The following is a 12,347-nucleotide window of genomic DNA, read 5'->3' on the forward strand; positions in this document are numbered from 1 at the left end:
CAGGTATAGAATGTAGATGGATAGTATACTTGACGACACAGAGGTAGGTACAGCAGTGGCCTTCCGTACCATACTGCTATATATGCTGGTGGTCACTGTGTCAGCAAACTGCACAACTGAAATGCACCACAGGTATAGAATCTAGATGGATAGTATACTTGATGACACAGAGGTAGGTACAGCAGTGGCCTTCCGTACCGTACTGCTATATATACTGGTGGTCACTGTGTCAGCAAACTGCAAAACTAAAATGCACCACAAGTATAAAATGTAGATGGATAGTATACTTAATGATGACACAGAGGTAGGTACAGCAGTGGCTTTCCGTACCGTACTGCTATATATGCTGGTGGTCACTGTGTCAGCAAACTGCAAAACTAAAATGCACCACAGGTATAGAATGTAGATGGATAGTATACTTAATGACGACACAGAGGTAGGTACAGCAGTGGCCTTCCGTACCGTACTGCTATATATACTGGTGGTCACTGTGTCAGCAAACTGCAAAACTAAAATGCACCACAGGTATAGAATTAGAATGTAGATGGATAGTATACTTAATGACGACACAGAGGTAGGTACAGCAGTGGCCTTCCGTACCGTACTGCTATATATACTGGTGGTCACTGTGTCCGCAAACTGCAAAACTAAAATGCACCACAGGTATAGAATGTAGATGGATAGTATACTTAATGACGACACAGAGGTAGGTACAGCAGTGGCCTTCCGTACCGTACTGCTATATATACTGGTGGTCACTGTGTCAGCAAACTGCACAACTGCAATGCACCACAGGTATAGAATGTAGATGGATAGTATACTTGACGACACAGAGGTAAGTACAGCAGTGGCTTTCCATACCGTACTGCTATATATACTGGTGGTCACTGTGTCAGAAAACTGCAAAACTAAAATGCACCACAGGTATAGAATTAGAATGTAGATGGATAGTATACTTAATGACGACACAGAGGTAGGTACAGCAGTGGCCTTCCGTACCGTACTGCTATATATACTGGTGGTCACGGTGTCAGCAAAACTCTGCACTGTACTCCTCCTATATAATATTATACTGGTGGTCCCGATTCCCCAGTCCCCACAATAAAGCAGCACACTGAGCACAGATATGGAGTGTTTTTCAGGCAGACAACGTATACTGGTGGTCACTGTCAGCAAAATTCTGCACTGTACTCCTGCTATATAATACAGCTGCTCCCCAGTCCCCACAATTAAGCAGTGTGAGCACAGATATATGCAGCACACTGAGCACAGATAAGGAGCGTTTTTTTCAGGCAGAGAACGGATAAAACTGGTGGTCACTGATCAGCAAAACTCTGCACTGTACTCCTCCTATATTAATATAAAGCTGCTCCCCAGTCCCCACAATGATATAAGCAAGCACAGATATTTGCATCAACTCAACAATGAATAAACGGAGAGGACGCCAGCCACGTCCTCTCTCTAACATTTCCAATGCACGAGTAAAAATGGCGGCGACGAGCGGCTGCTTATATAGAATCCAAATCTCGCGAGAATCCGACAGCGGGATGATGACGTTCGGACGCGCTCGGGTTAACCGAGCCATACGGGAGAATCCGAGTATGGCTCGGACCCGTGTAAAAAGGGTGAAGTTCGGGGGGGTTCAGTTTCTGAGAAACCGAACCCGCTCATCACTAATTAGAACTAGCTCCCTGGACTCAATATCTATACAAACCAACCTACGTTACACTTTAAAATGAACCGATATATGAATAATAGTAAGTAAATAAATAAATAATTTCATATTACTATACATATTCCTATGCACACTGGTGTTTTATATCTAACGTCATTGCCAGTACACCTACGCCCTCTAGTGGCACTACGTATTTTATGACCACAGCAAGCACAATTGACATACACATGTATAACTAGGCGATTCATCACGCCCTGCGGGCGCTCTTCACACCGTCGAAACGGGCTACGCCCCCGTAACCCCTATATAAAGGTTAAGGAGTAGAATAGTAGTTGGCGTTTCCTGCTTCATGTTAGAGGTGAGAGGTGGGGAGGGGAGTAAGTGGAGGCTGCGTGTGTTGGGTCTGGGTGGGTGGTGCGGGTGTGTCCCGTGCTGCGGGTTTGGGTGCTTGGGTTTTGCGTGTGGCGGCAGCACAGATAGTGGAGGAGGTTGCTGCGAGTGGCTGGGGAGGCACAAGCAGGTAACCTCCCCCTCCCCCCCCCCCCCCCCCATAGAGGAGAAGGGAATTTTTTTAAAGCGTGGGCCCCCCTTGACTCATGAAACCAGCACCAGGCAGAACCAGCCAGGGAGGGGTAATACCATAGCAGGGGAGACGCTCGGTATGGGGTCCCCCTGCCATAGCATTAATCCCCCCCCCCCCCCAAGCTAGTCAGCCCAGGGCTGGAATTCCTCGGAAGTGGGGACTCCATAAAATAAACATGGGGTCCCCCTCCCGAGCAATAACCAGCACTGGGCTGATAGCCCGGTGCTATGCCCAGCACCCCTGGTGGCGGTGGGTGCAGGGTTCATTGGTAAATTGTTCTTTACTGGTGGGCTACAGATCCCAGCAAGCCTGTCCCAGCATGCTGGCACTTGGAGAACCACAAGTGCCAGCATCGGGACCTAATGGGCCCGCTGGCACCTGTAGTCCGCCTGTAAAGAAGCGTAATATTGTTCTTTACAGGTGGCCTACAGGTCCCAGCAAGCCTGTCCCAGCATGCTGGAACTTGGTGAACCACAAGTGCCAGCATGCCCGGACCTAATGGGCCCGCTGGCACCTGTAGTCCACCTGTAAAGAAGCGTAATATTGTTCTTTACAGGTGGCCTACAGGTGCCAGCAAGCCTGTCCCAGCATGCTGGCACTTGGAGAACCACAAGTGCCAGCATGCCCGGACATAAAGGGCCCGCTGGCACCTGTAGTCCACCTGTAAAGAAAATATTAAAATAAAAACACCACACTGTCTTAAAAAATAAGTTTTATTGCACAGGGTCTTCACCTGGGGGCGGCGGCCTTTAAGCTCTTTTGCATGGCCGCCGCTTCCCCAGGGCTTCAGGCGTCTTCACCTGGGGGGGGCGCCACTTCCCCAGGGCTTCCTGCGTCTTTCTCCAAAGTCTTCACCTGGGAGGCGGCGGCCTTAAAGCTCTTTTGCATGGCCGCCGCCTTCCCCAGGGCTTCCAGCGTCTTCACCTGGTGCGCGGCGGCTGCTAAGCCGCCGCCCATCCAGGACTTCCGCCGTCTTCTTCCTTCAGGAGCTCTTCTCCGCTCCTCCTCCGCCGTCAGACTGACGGCCGCTCCCTCGCGCTGACTTATATAAGTCAGCCAGAGGGGGTGGAGCGATGACGCAGCGAGCCGTGATTGGCTCGCGGCGGCCATCTTAATTTTCAAAAATGACGCTGAGGCGCCATTTTTGAAATGGGTTTCCGCTCCGCTGCTCCAACTGTGCACCTGCGGCCGCGCTGTCGGCGGCCGCACAACCGAAACCACGGCGGCCGCAGCCCCGGCGGTCGTACCCCCGGCGGACGTACCCCCGCTGTCCGCACCCACGCCGGCCGCACCCACGCCGACCGTTCCACCTCCGCCGCACCCACAACAGTGATTGACAGCGGATCCAGTGACGGATCCGCTGGACAATCACTGTGGGCTCCCTGTGTGATTTTTAAATGGGGTTTTATTGCTAGCCATACGTTCCCCTATCTGACAGGCCTCCCAAACACCTTAAGTAAGTGGAGGCTGCATGTGTTGGGTCGGGGAGGGGTGTGCGGGTGTGTCCCATGCTGCGACCGTTGAGAAGCTGCAGGTGGGAGCTAGGGAGGGGGGTTAGCGGAGTGTGGGTGTAGTGGGTTAGTGCCTGTTTGTGGTGGTGAAAGCAAGGGAAGGGTGTGTGCTACCTTGCTCAGTGAGGTGTCCGTCCAATGCTGGTTCCCTGTGCTCTAGCCACTGGTCAGTAGCAGGTGGCTCCGCCCCAGACAGGCCTGTGACTCCACCCAGTGTTACGGGCAGGCACAGGCACAGAGTCACAGATGTAGGCAAATATATAGGAGATAGTAATTCTCTTAAACATCCTAGTGATATTTGGTGGACCCCCTTTATTCAAGTAAACCTTAGTTACCTCTTATACCAGTAAATAAAGACACGGAGACTTGATTTTGGCAGAAAATTGCTAGCTATTTATTTGACCCTAACCATAGCAAAACCTGTAATTGGAAAAAAGTTTGTTAAGATGCCGAATCAGCCGGCATAATGGTGGCAGAAAAAAGAACGGCTCTATTAAACTATTGGTAAACTTAAAATGGTAAACTGACCGAAACCGTCCAGCACCCTATCAAAATTGGTAATAGGTGTCAACACAACCCCCACAGTGACTTCCCACCGCTCCTGGGTGCCCTGCCGCTGCCTCCCGGATGGGTGGTCGAGCGGCCATTAAGTCGATGGAGGTGAGTGCACCTAAACCATATAGCACTGAAACTTACTACCTATAAAAACCATACAACTAACAAACTGCCGTTCTTTTCCGCCAAAAGCGAAGGACTCCATCCCAGAATCCTCGCACCGCCACCATAACCTACCCTAACTCCTGCAACACTAGGAACAGATCCTCCAGGAAAAACATCATCCCCTTATTGGATAGATGTACACCATCAGGCCGAAAAAGGTGACTGTCTCGGAACCGAAGCCTAGGGTGGCGAACCACTTTACCTCCGTGGGCCAAGACCCACTTCGCCACTGCCCCATTCACCTTTATCCTGGCCTCATCTATTACGCGTCCGTCCTCCACACCTCGCCAACTCAACCTTGGCACCATCAGGGAAAATACCAATATACAATTGGTCCATGCTGCGGCCACCCTTGCCAGATCTTGTATCATGGCCCACCGTAACTCCAAGGAAGTCCTCTTCCCTAGGTCGTTGCCACCTAAATGGACAACCAAAACCTTGGGAACCCCATGCTTGCTGGCCTGACTGACTAGTCTACTCATCAGATCTTTCCACATCGTTCCTCGCCAACCAAGCCATCTGATTCCCTGACCTCCAGGAAACCTCTGAGCCCTATCAGAGGCCAAAAACCTTGCTGCCCAAAAGACATACGAGTGGCCGACCACCCAAACGGGCAAGCCATCAGCAACACAACCTGAAGAGGAGGAAAAAAGGGTCAAATTTGTTACTAGAATTCTACGCCATAACTTGTAATTGCGTTAACCTGAAGGATCTGCCAAAAAGAAAAAAAATTTATTGCTTCCAAATGTCGCAGCAGTCACGGCCTAGCCGATCTCACGAGCTTCTAGCTGATTTGAAGCAAAACATTAACACACGAAGGGAAAGGCAAAAGAAACAAAACAAAATTAAACAAGGGGGGGGTATAAAAAGGGGTAAAACATGAAGTAACTCAGCTGGAGGTGAAAGCATAAAAACCTGCTGAGGGACTTAGATTAGAACAGATCAGCCTAATTAATGATTAGAATTCAGTCCGTCAAGTCAGGCAAAAATCGCAAAATAACTCCAGACCCCCGCTGCCGGCTCACGCCAGCAGCGGCGAGTGGCTAATCCCTGAGTAGGATAACACACGGGTAAACAAACCAACGTATAGCAAACATAACATATGCATAAACACAAGACCAACATGATCTTACTCTAATTTTTATAAGACAAACTGCGCCTGAGCAAAATATCTCAGGCGACGGGGCGAATGTATCGCTTATAACAGGACGACTTCCATCGTCCCACCCCCTGGATTTGCGACCCTGAAAGACCCGCCGCCGTCGCAGCCGCCGTCGCAGCCCCTATGCGGAAGGAGTGTGTACCGAAGTGGGAGGGGAAAAGGCCCAAGCTCGTCAGACAGCGACCCATCATCCACCGAAATTGAAACTTCGTTACTGGCAGCCCGTCATAGTGCAGCAACCACGACCCCCGACAATCGGGCCTTACTGCCTCATATTGCACTGCCAACCGTCTTTGCACCGGACCCGCCTGCCACTGCATGCGCTCCGGAAGCGCTAGACACTTCCGGGGAAGCGGCCGCGGCCCTAACGTAGCCACCCACGCGGCCAGGGCTGACGCCAAAGTTCCGGAGGGGTCCTGGCCCCCCCAAAAACTCAGCGTCCCCCCCCGCGGGCTCCCCAGCCGGCGTGTTCGTACGCCTGCTCGCTGGGCACTTGATTGGCGTCAACTGTGGCCCCGACGCCCTGCGCCCAGCTTGCCTCGGCGGGGAATGGGCAGCGCCTTTACCCGCCAGCGGCCCTGACCCCCGCGATACAGCGCCTACTCCGCTGGCTGGCCAGCCAGCCGGAGCCAGCGCCGCGTTCGCTATCCCTCCCGCCGCGCGCACCCTCCCCCCTCAGGCCGGAGCTCCTTCCGTTTGCGGGGAGGGCGCCGCAGCGTTTAATTACAACCCATAGTGGGGATTGAACCTAGGACATCTTGGTTACTATCCAGCATGCTTACCCACTAGACTACTGGCTCAGCCACCGCGCTTCCTGGCCCTGAGCAGCACTGCTGCTCCTGCCCCGGTCTCTGCCCCTTCTTCTCCCCCGCTCCACGGCTGCTGGGGATTGAGCAGGGAGACAGGGAGACCAGCGGCGCCGCTGCGCGCAAACGGCGCCGCCTGTGGCGAGCGTGGGCGCGCGCGTCCCGTCTCTTCCTGGCGCCACATTCTCCGCTGCAGCCCTGGTAACCGTCGTCTCCTGCCTATATGTCCCCCCTCGGCCGGTGCTGATTTGCGGTCGTGGCGAGGGGGAAGAGACTGCAGGAGGGATCGGCTCCCATGGCAACGCGCGCCCATCGCGGCGCGCCCGCGGGGCGCCCGACCCTGAGTCTCCCCCCATCCCGCACGCCGCTCCGGCCCGCTGTCAGAGCCGCTGAAGGTCCCAGGGGACAGGACGCCGTCCCCAGGGCCAGCAAGGCCATCCTCCGGCCCAGACCCAGCGCCTGATGCCCGACAACGGCCCGCAGTTCCGGCGGAACGCCGGGGTTGAGAAGCCATTCCTAAGCAGGGCAGATCTCGTATGCAGAGAGGGGCATAAACAGCCCAAGAAATATTAAATTAAGTCAAGACTAATGAAAATGGGAAAGCTCTGCACTGCAGGACTCACCCATTCACAAGGCAAATCACTATCAAAGAGACCCAAAATGGCCACTCCTGGCCTATATATATCCTAACCCTCCCCTTTTCCTAAGGGCTGTACTTCCTCACAGTTAGGTCCACCCCTCACAGGATGTTTAACTCATTCCTCTCATATGTGGTCAATTCTCTCTCCATCTGTTCCTAATATGCAGTATTTATTATTTAACACTAAATATTCAATACGTAAAATTTAAAATCACCAGATCTCCATAAACTTTCATAATGAAAACCGGTGAGTATAATAGATTAATCAACAATCAATAATTATTCTTACTGGATCCATTATTCCCTATTCCATGATTATCACCTCCAAGATACCAAAAAAATGCAAATACATTGGCCCTCATTCCGAGTTGATCGCTCGCAAGGCGAATTTAGCAGAGTTGCTCACGCTAAGCCGCCGCCTACTGGGAGTGTATCTTAGCTTCTTAAAATTGCGAACGATGTATTCGCAATATTGCGAATACAAACTTCTTAGCAGTTTCAGAGTAGCTCCAGACTTACTCGGCATCTGCGATCAGTTCAGTGCTTGTCGTTCCTGGTTTGACGTCACAAACACACCCAGCGTTCGCTCAGACACTCCCCCTTTTCTCCGGCTACTCCTGCGTTTTTTCCGGAAACGGTAGCGTTTTTATCCACACGCCCATAAAACGCCGTGTTTCCGCCCAGTAACACCCATTTCCTGTCAATCACATTACGATTGCCGGAGCGAAGAAAAAGCCGTGAGTAAAAATACTTTCTTCATAGTAAAATTACTTGGCGCAGTCGCAGTGTGAATATTGCGCATGCGTACTAAGCGGAATTTCACTGCGATGCGATGAAAATTACCGAGCGAACGACTCGGAATGAGGGCCATTGTACACACGTACACACACACACACACATATATATATAAATCAGACTATAGTGAGTCCATATATATTATATACATAAGCACATCTATTTATTCATGTATAATAGATCCATTTAATATTACACTATAGTTATTCCATATAATAGAGAAAAACACGCCTCATAATTCACCCCAATAAGGAATTCTATTTAATGTATATAGAAGACCATAATATTTCTACTCATGTTGGCAATGCATATAACTAGAGATGAGCGGATTCGGTTCTCAGAGAACCGAACCCTACCGGACTTTGCATTCCGGGTTCTTTTCCGAGCCTGGTTCGGGTTTTCCCGCCTGACTCGGAATCCCAAACGCGGCAAAACATCATCGCGCTGTCGGATTCTCGCAGGATTTGGGTTCCATATAAGGAGCCGGGCGTCGCGGTCATTTTCACTCCAGTCTCGGAGAGTGTAGTGAGAGGACGTGTCCTCAGTGTTCAGTGTCTGTGTAGGGGTGGGGAAGTGGGGTGGCAAGTGTTGTGCTGTGTTGTGCTGCTCAGTCCAGTCCAGTGTAGTCAGTGTATTGTGAGTCTCAGTCCAGTTCAGTGTTGGTGTCCTCTGCTACCATATATCCAGTGTAGCTGTATAAAGTGGTGCTGTGTTGTGCTGTATAGTCCAGTGTAGTCAGAGTATTGTGCCGTATCAGTCACAGTGTTGGTGTCCTCTGTTGCCATATATCCAGTGTAGCTGTATAAAGTGGTGCTGTGTTGTGCTGTCCAGTGTAGTCAGTATATTGTGCTGCATCAGTCCAGCCAGTCACAGTGTTGGTGTCCTCTGCTGCCATATATCCAGTGTAGCTGCATACCTCCTAACGTTTAATCTTTGTAAGTAGGGACACACTGCACGGCGTAGCCGCGTGCGTCCCGAAAAATGGGATGAGCGTTTTTCGGGATGAGCGTGGCTATGGCCAAGTGGGCGTGGTCACGTGCCGAGGGTCCATTTTTGTCATTTTGGCGCGTGCCCAGTGCTCCCTGAACAGCAGGGCAGCCCCCAGCTCACTCCCTGCACTGAATAGATGCTATGCACGTGTGCACAGCATCTATTTAGAGATCACTCGCTGCTTTGCAGAGCAGAGCAGCGGGTGATCAAAGCCTCCTCCAACTGCCCCCCACCCCCTGGACACTGTGACCCGCGAGAGGGACAGCGAGACAGTGTTCGAATAACAGGACTGTCCAGCTGAAATCGGGACAGTTTGGAGGTATGTAGCTGTATAAAGTGGTGTTGTGTTGTGCTGCATCAGACCAGTGGTAGTGTCCTGTTTCATCAATCATTCCAGTGACGATACACGCTGCTGCTATATGTCCACTGCTGCCGTATAATACTAATAACAACAACAACCACAAGTCCCTTACATTGTTGCTGTGTCGTGCTGCATCAGATTAGTGGTAGTGTTCTTTCTCATCAGTAATTCCAGTCATTCCTGTGACACATATTGTCTTATATAACTCCCAAGAAATAATGGATACAAATTTTGAGGATAAAATAGGGAAAGATCAAGAACCACTTCCTCCTAGTGCTGAAGCTGCTGCCACTAGTCATGACATAGACAATGAAATACCATCAACGTCGTCTGCCAAGGCCAATTACCAATGTGACAGTAGAGGGCATGTAAAATCCAAAAAGCAAAAGTACAGTTAAAACTACCAAAAAAATAAATATAAATCATCTGAGGAGAAACGTAAACTTGCCAATGCCATTTACGACACGGAGTGGTAAGGAACGGCTGAGGCCCTGGCCTATGGGGGTAATTCCAAGTTGATTGCAGCAGGAAATTTTTTAGCAGTTGGGCAAAACCATGTGCACTGCAGAGGAGGCAGATATAACATGTGCAGAGACAGTTAGATTTGCAATCTAAATTGCAGTGAAAAAATAAAGCAGCCAGTATTTACCCTGCACAGAAACAAAATAACCCACTCAAATCTAACTCTCTCTGCAAATGTTATATCTGCCCCCCCCTGCAGTGCACATGGTTTTGCCCAACTGCTAAAAAAATTCCTGCTGCGATCAACTTGGAATTACCCCCTATGTTCATAACTAGTGGTTCAGCTTCACATGACGATGGAAGCCCTCAAATTAGAAGAGTTAAGCTGGAGAGAGCACAGAAAAGAACTGTGCATTCTGAGATGGTATCACAAATCCCCAAGGAGAGTCCAAGTGTGTCGGTAGTTTCGATGCCTGACCTTCCCAACACTGGACGGGAAGAGGTGGCTTCTTCCACCATTTGCACGCCCCCTGCAAGTGCTGGAAGGAGCACCCATAGTCCAGTTCCTGATATTCAAATTGAAGATGTCACTGTTGAAGTACACCAGGATGAGGATATGGGTGTTGCTGGTGCTGAGGAGGAAGTTGACAATGAGGATTCTGATGGTGATGTGGTTTGTTTAAATGAGGCACCGGGGGAGACACCTGTTGTCCGTGGGATGAAGAAGCCTATTGTCAGGCCTGGGCAAAATACTAAAAAAGCCACCTCTTTGGTGTGGAATTATTTCTCCACAAATCGGGACAACAGGTGTCAAGCCGTGTGTTCCCTTTGTCAAGCTGTAATAAGTAGGGGTAAGGATGTTAACCACCTAGGAACATCCTCCCTTATACGTCACCTGCAGCGCATTCATCAGAAGTCAGTGTCAAGTTGTGAAACTTTGGGTAAGAGCGTAAGCAGACCACTGACACCTAAATCCCTTCTTCCTCCTGTACCCAAGCTCCTGCAAGCCACACCACCAACTCCCACAACGTCAACTTCCTCCTCAGTCAGGAGCGTCCGTAGTCCTGCAGGCCATCTCACTGTCAATACTGCGGAATCCTCTCCTAACCAGGATTCCTCCATAGGATCCTTGAGTGGTAAGCCTGCTGTTACTGCCGCTGCTGTTGTTGCTGCTGGAAGTCGATCGTCATCCCAGAGGGGAAGTCGGAAGACCACTTGTACTACTTCCAGTAAGCAATTGACTGTCCAACAATCCTTTGTAAGGAAGATGAAATATGACAGCAGTCATCCTTTTGCAAAGCGTATAACCGAGGTCCTGACAGCTATGTTGGTGTTAGACGTGCGTCCGGTATCCGCCATTAGTTTAGTGCAGAGGTTCTCAAACTCGGTCCTCGAAAGCCCACAGAGTGCATGTTTTTCAGGTAACCCAGCAGGTGCACACACACAGGTGTATTAATTACTCACCAACACATTTTAAAAGGTCCACAGGTGGAGCTAATTATTTCACTTGCGATTCTGTGAGGAGACCTGCAAAACATGCACTGTGTGCACCCCCGAGGACCGAGTTTGAGAACCTCTGGTTTAGTGGGACTTAGAGAATTGTTTAAGGTAGTATCCCTTGGTATCAAATCCCATCTAGGTTCCACTTCTCTAGGCAGGCGATACCGAGAAAGTACACAGACATCAGAAAAAAAGAGTCACCAGTGTCCCACAAAATGCAGTTGTATTCAGTGTCCACTTAACCACGGACAAGTGGAACAGGACAGACTAAGGACTATATGACTAACAGCCCACTGGGTAGATGTATGGCCTCCCGCAGCAACAACAGCAGTGGCACCAGTAGCAGCATCTCTCAATCGCTAACTCATTCCTAGGCAGGCTACGCTATGTATTACCACTTACCGTAAGAGGCACACAGCCGACAACCTCTTACGGAAACTGAGGAACATTATTGCAGAATGGCTTACCCCAATTGGACTCTCCTGGGGATTTGTGATATCGGACACCACCACCAATATGGTGGGTGCATTAATTGTGGGCAAATTCCAGCATGTCCCATGTTTTGCACATACAATTAATTTGGTGGTGCAGATTTTTTTTTGAAAAATTAGAGGGGTGTGCAGGAGATGCTGTCAGTGGCCAGAAAAATTGCGGGCCACTTTCGGCATACTGCCACTTTGTGCCGAAGACTGGAGCGCCAGCAAACACTGCTGAACCTTCCCAGCACTTAACTGAAGCAAGAGGTGGTAATGAGGTAGAATTCAACACGCTATATGCTTCAGAGGATGGAGGAGCAGCAAAAGGCCATTCAAGCCTATACATCCACCTACGACATAGACAAAGGACGGGTAATGGACCTGATTCAAGTGCAGTGAAGAATGATTTCAGTCTTGTGCAAGGTTCTGCAACCCTTCGAACTTGCTACACGCGAAGTCAGTTCAGACACTGCCAGTCAGGTCATTCCCCTCATCAGGCTTTTGCAGAAGCAGCTGGAGAAATTGAAGGAGGAGCTAAGACGGAGCGATTCTGCAAATTATGTGGGACTTGTGGATGGAGCCCTTCATTCGCTTTGCCAGGATTCAAGGGTGGTCAATCTGTTGAAATCATAGCACTACATTTTTGCCACCGTGCTCGATCCTAGG

Source organism: Pseudophryne corroboree, chromosome 6, assembly GCF_028390025.1.
Source record: "Pseudophryne corroboree isolate aPseCor3 chromosome 6, aPseCor3.hap2, whole genome shotgun sequence".
NCBI lineage: Eukaryota > Metazoa > Chordata > Amphibia > Anura > Myobatrachidae > Pseudophryne > Pseudophryne corroboree.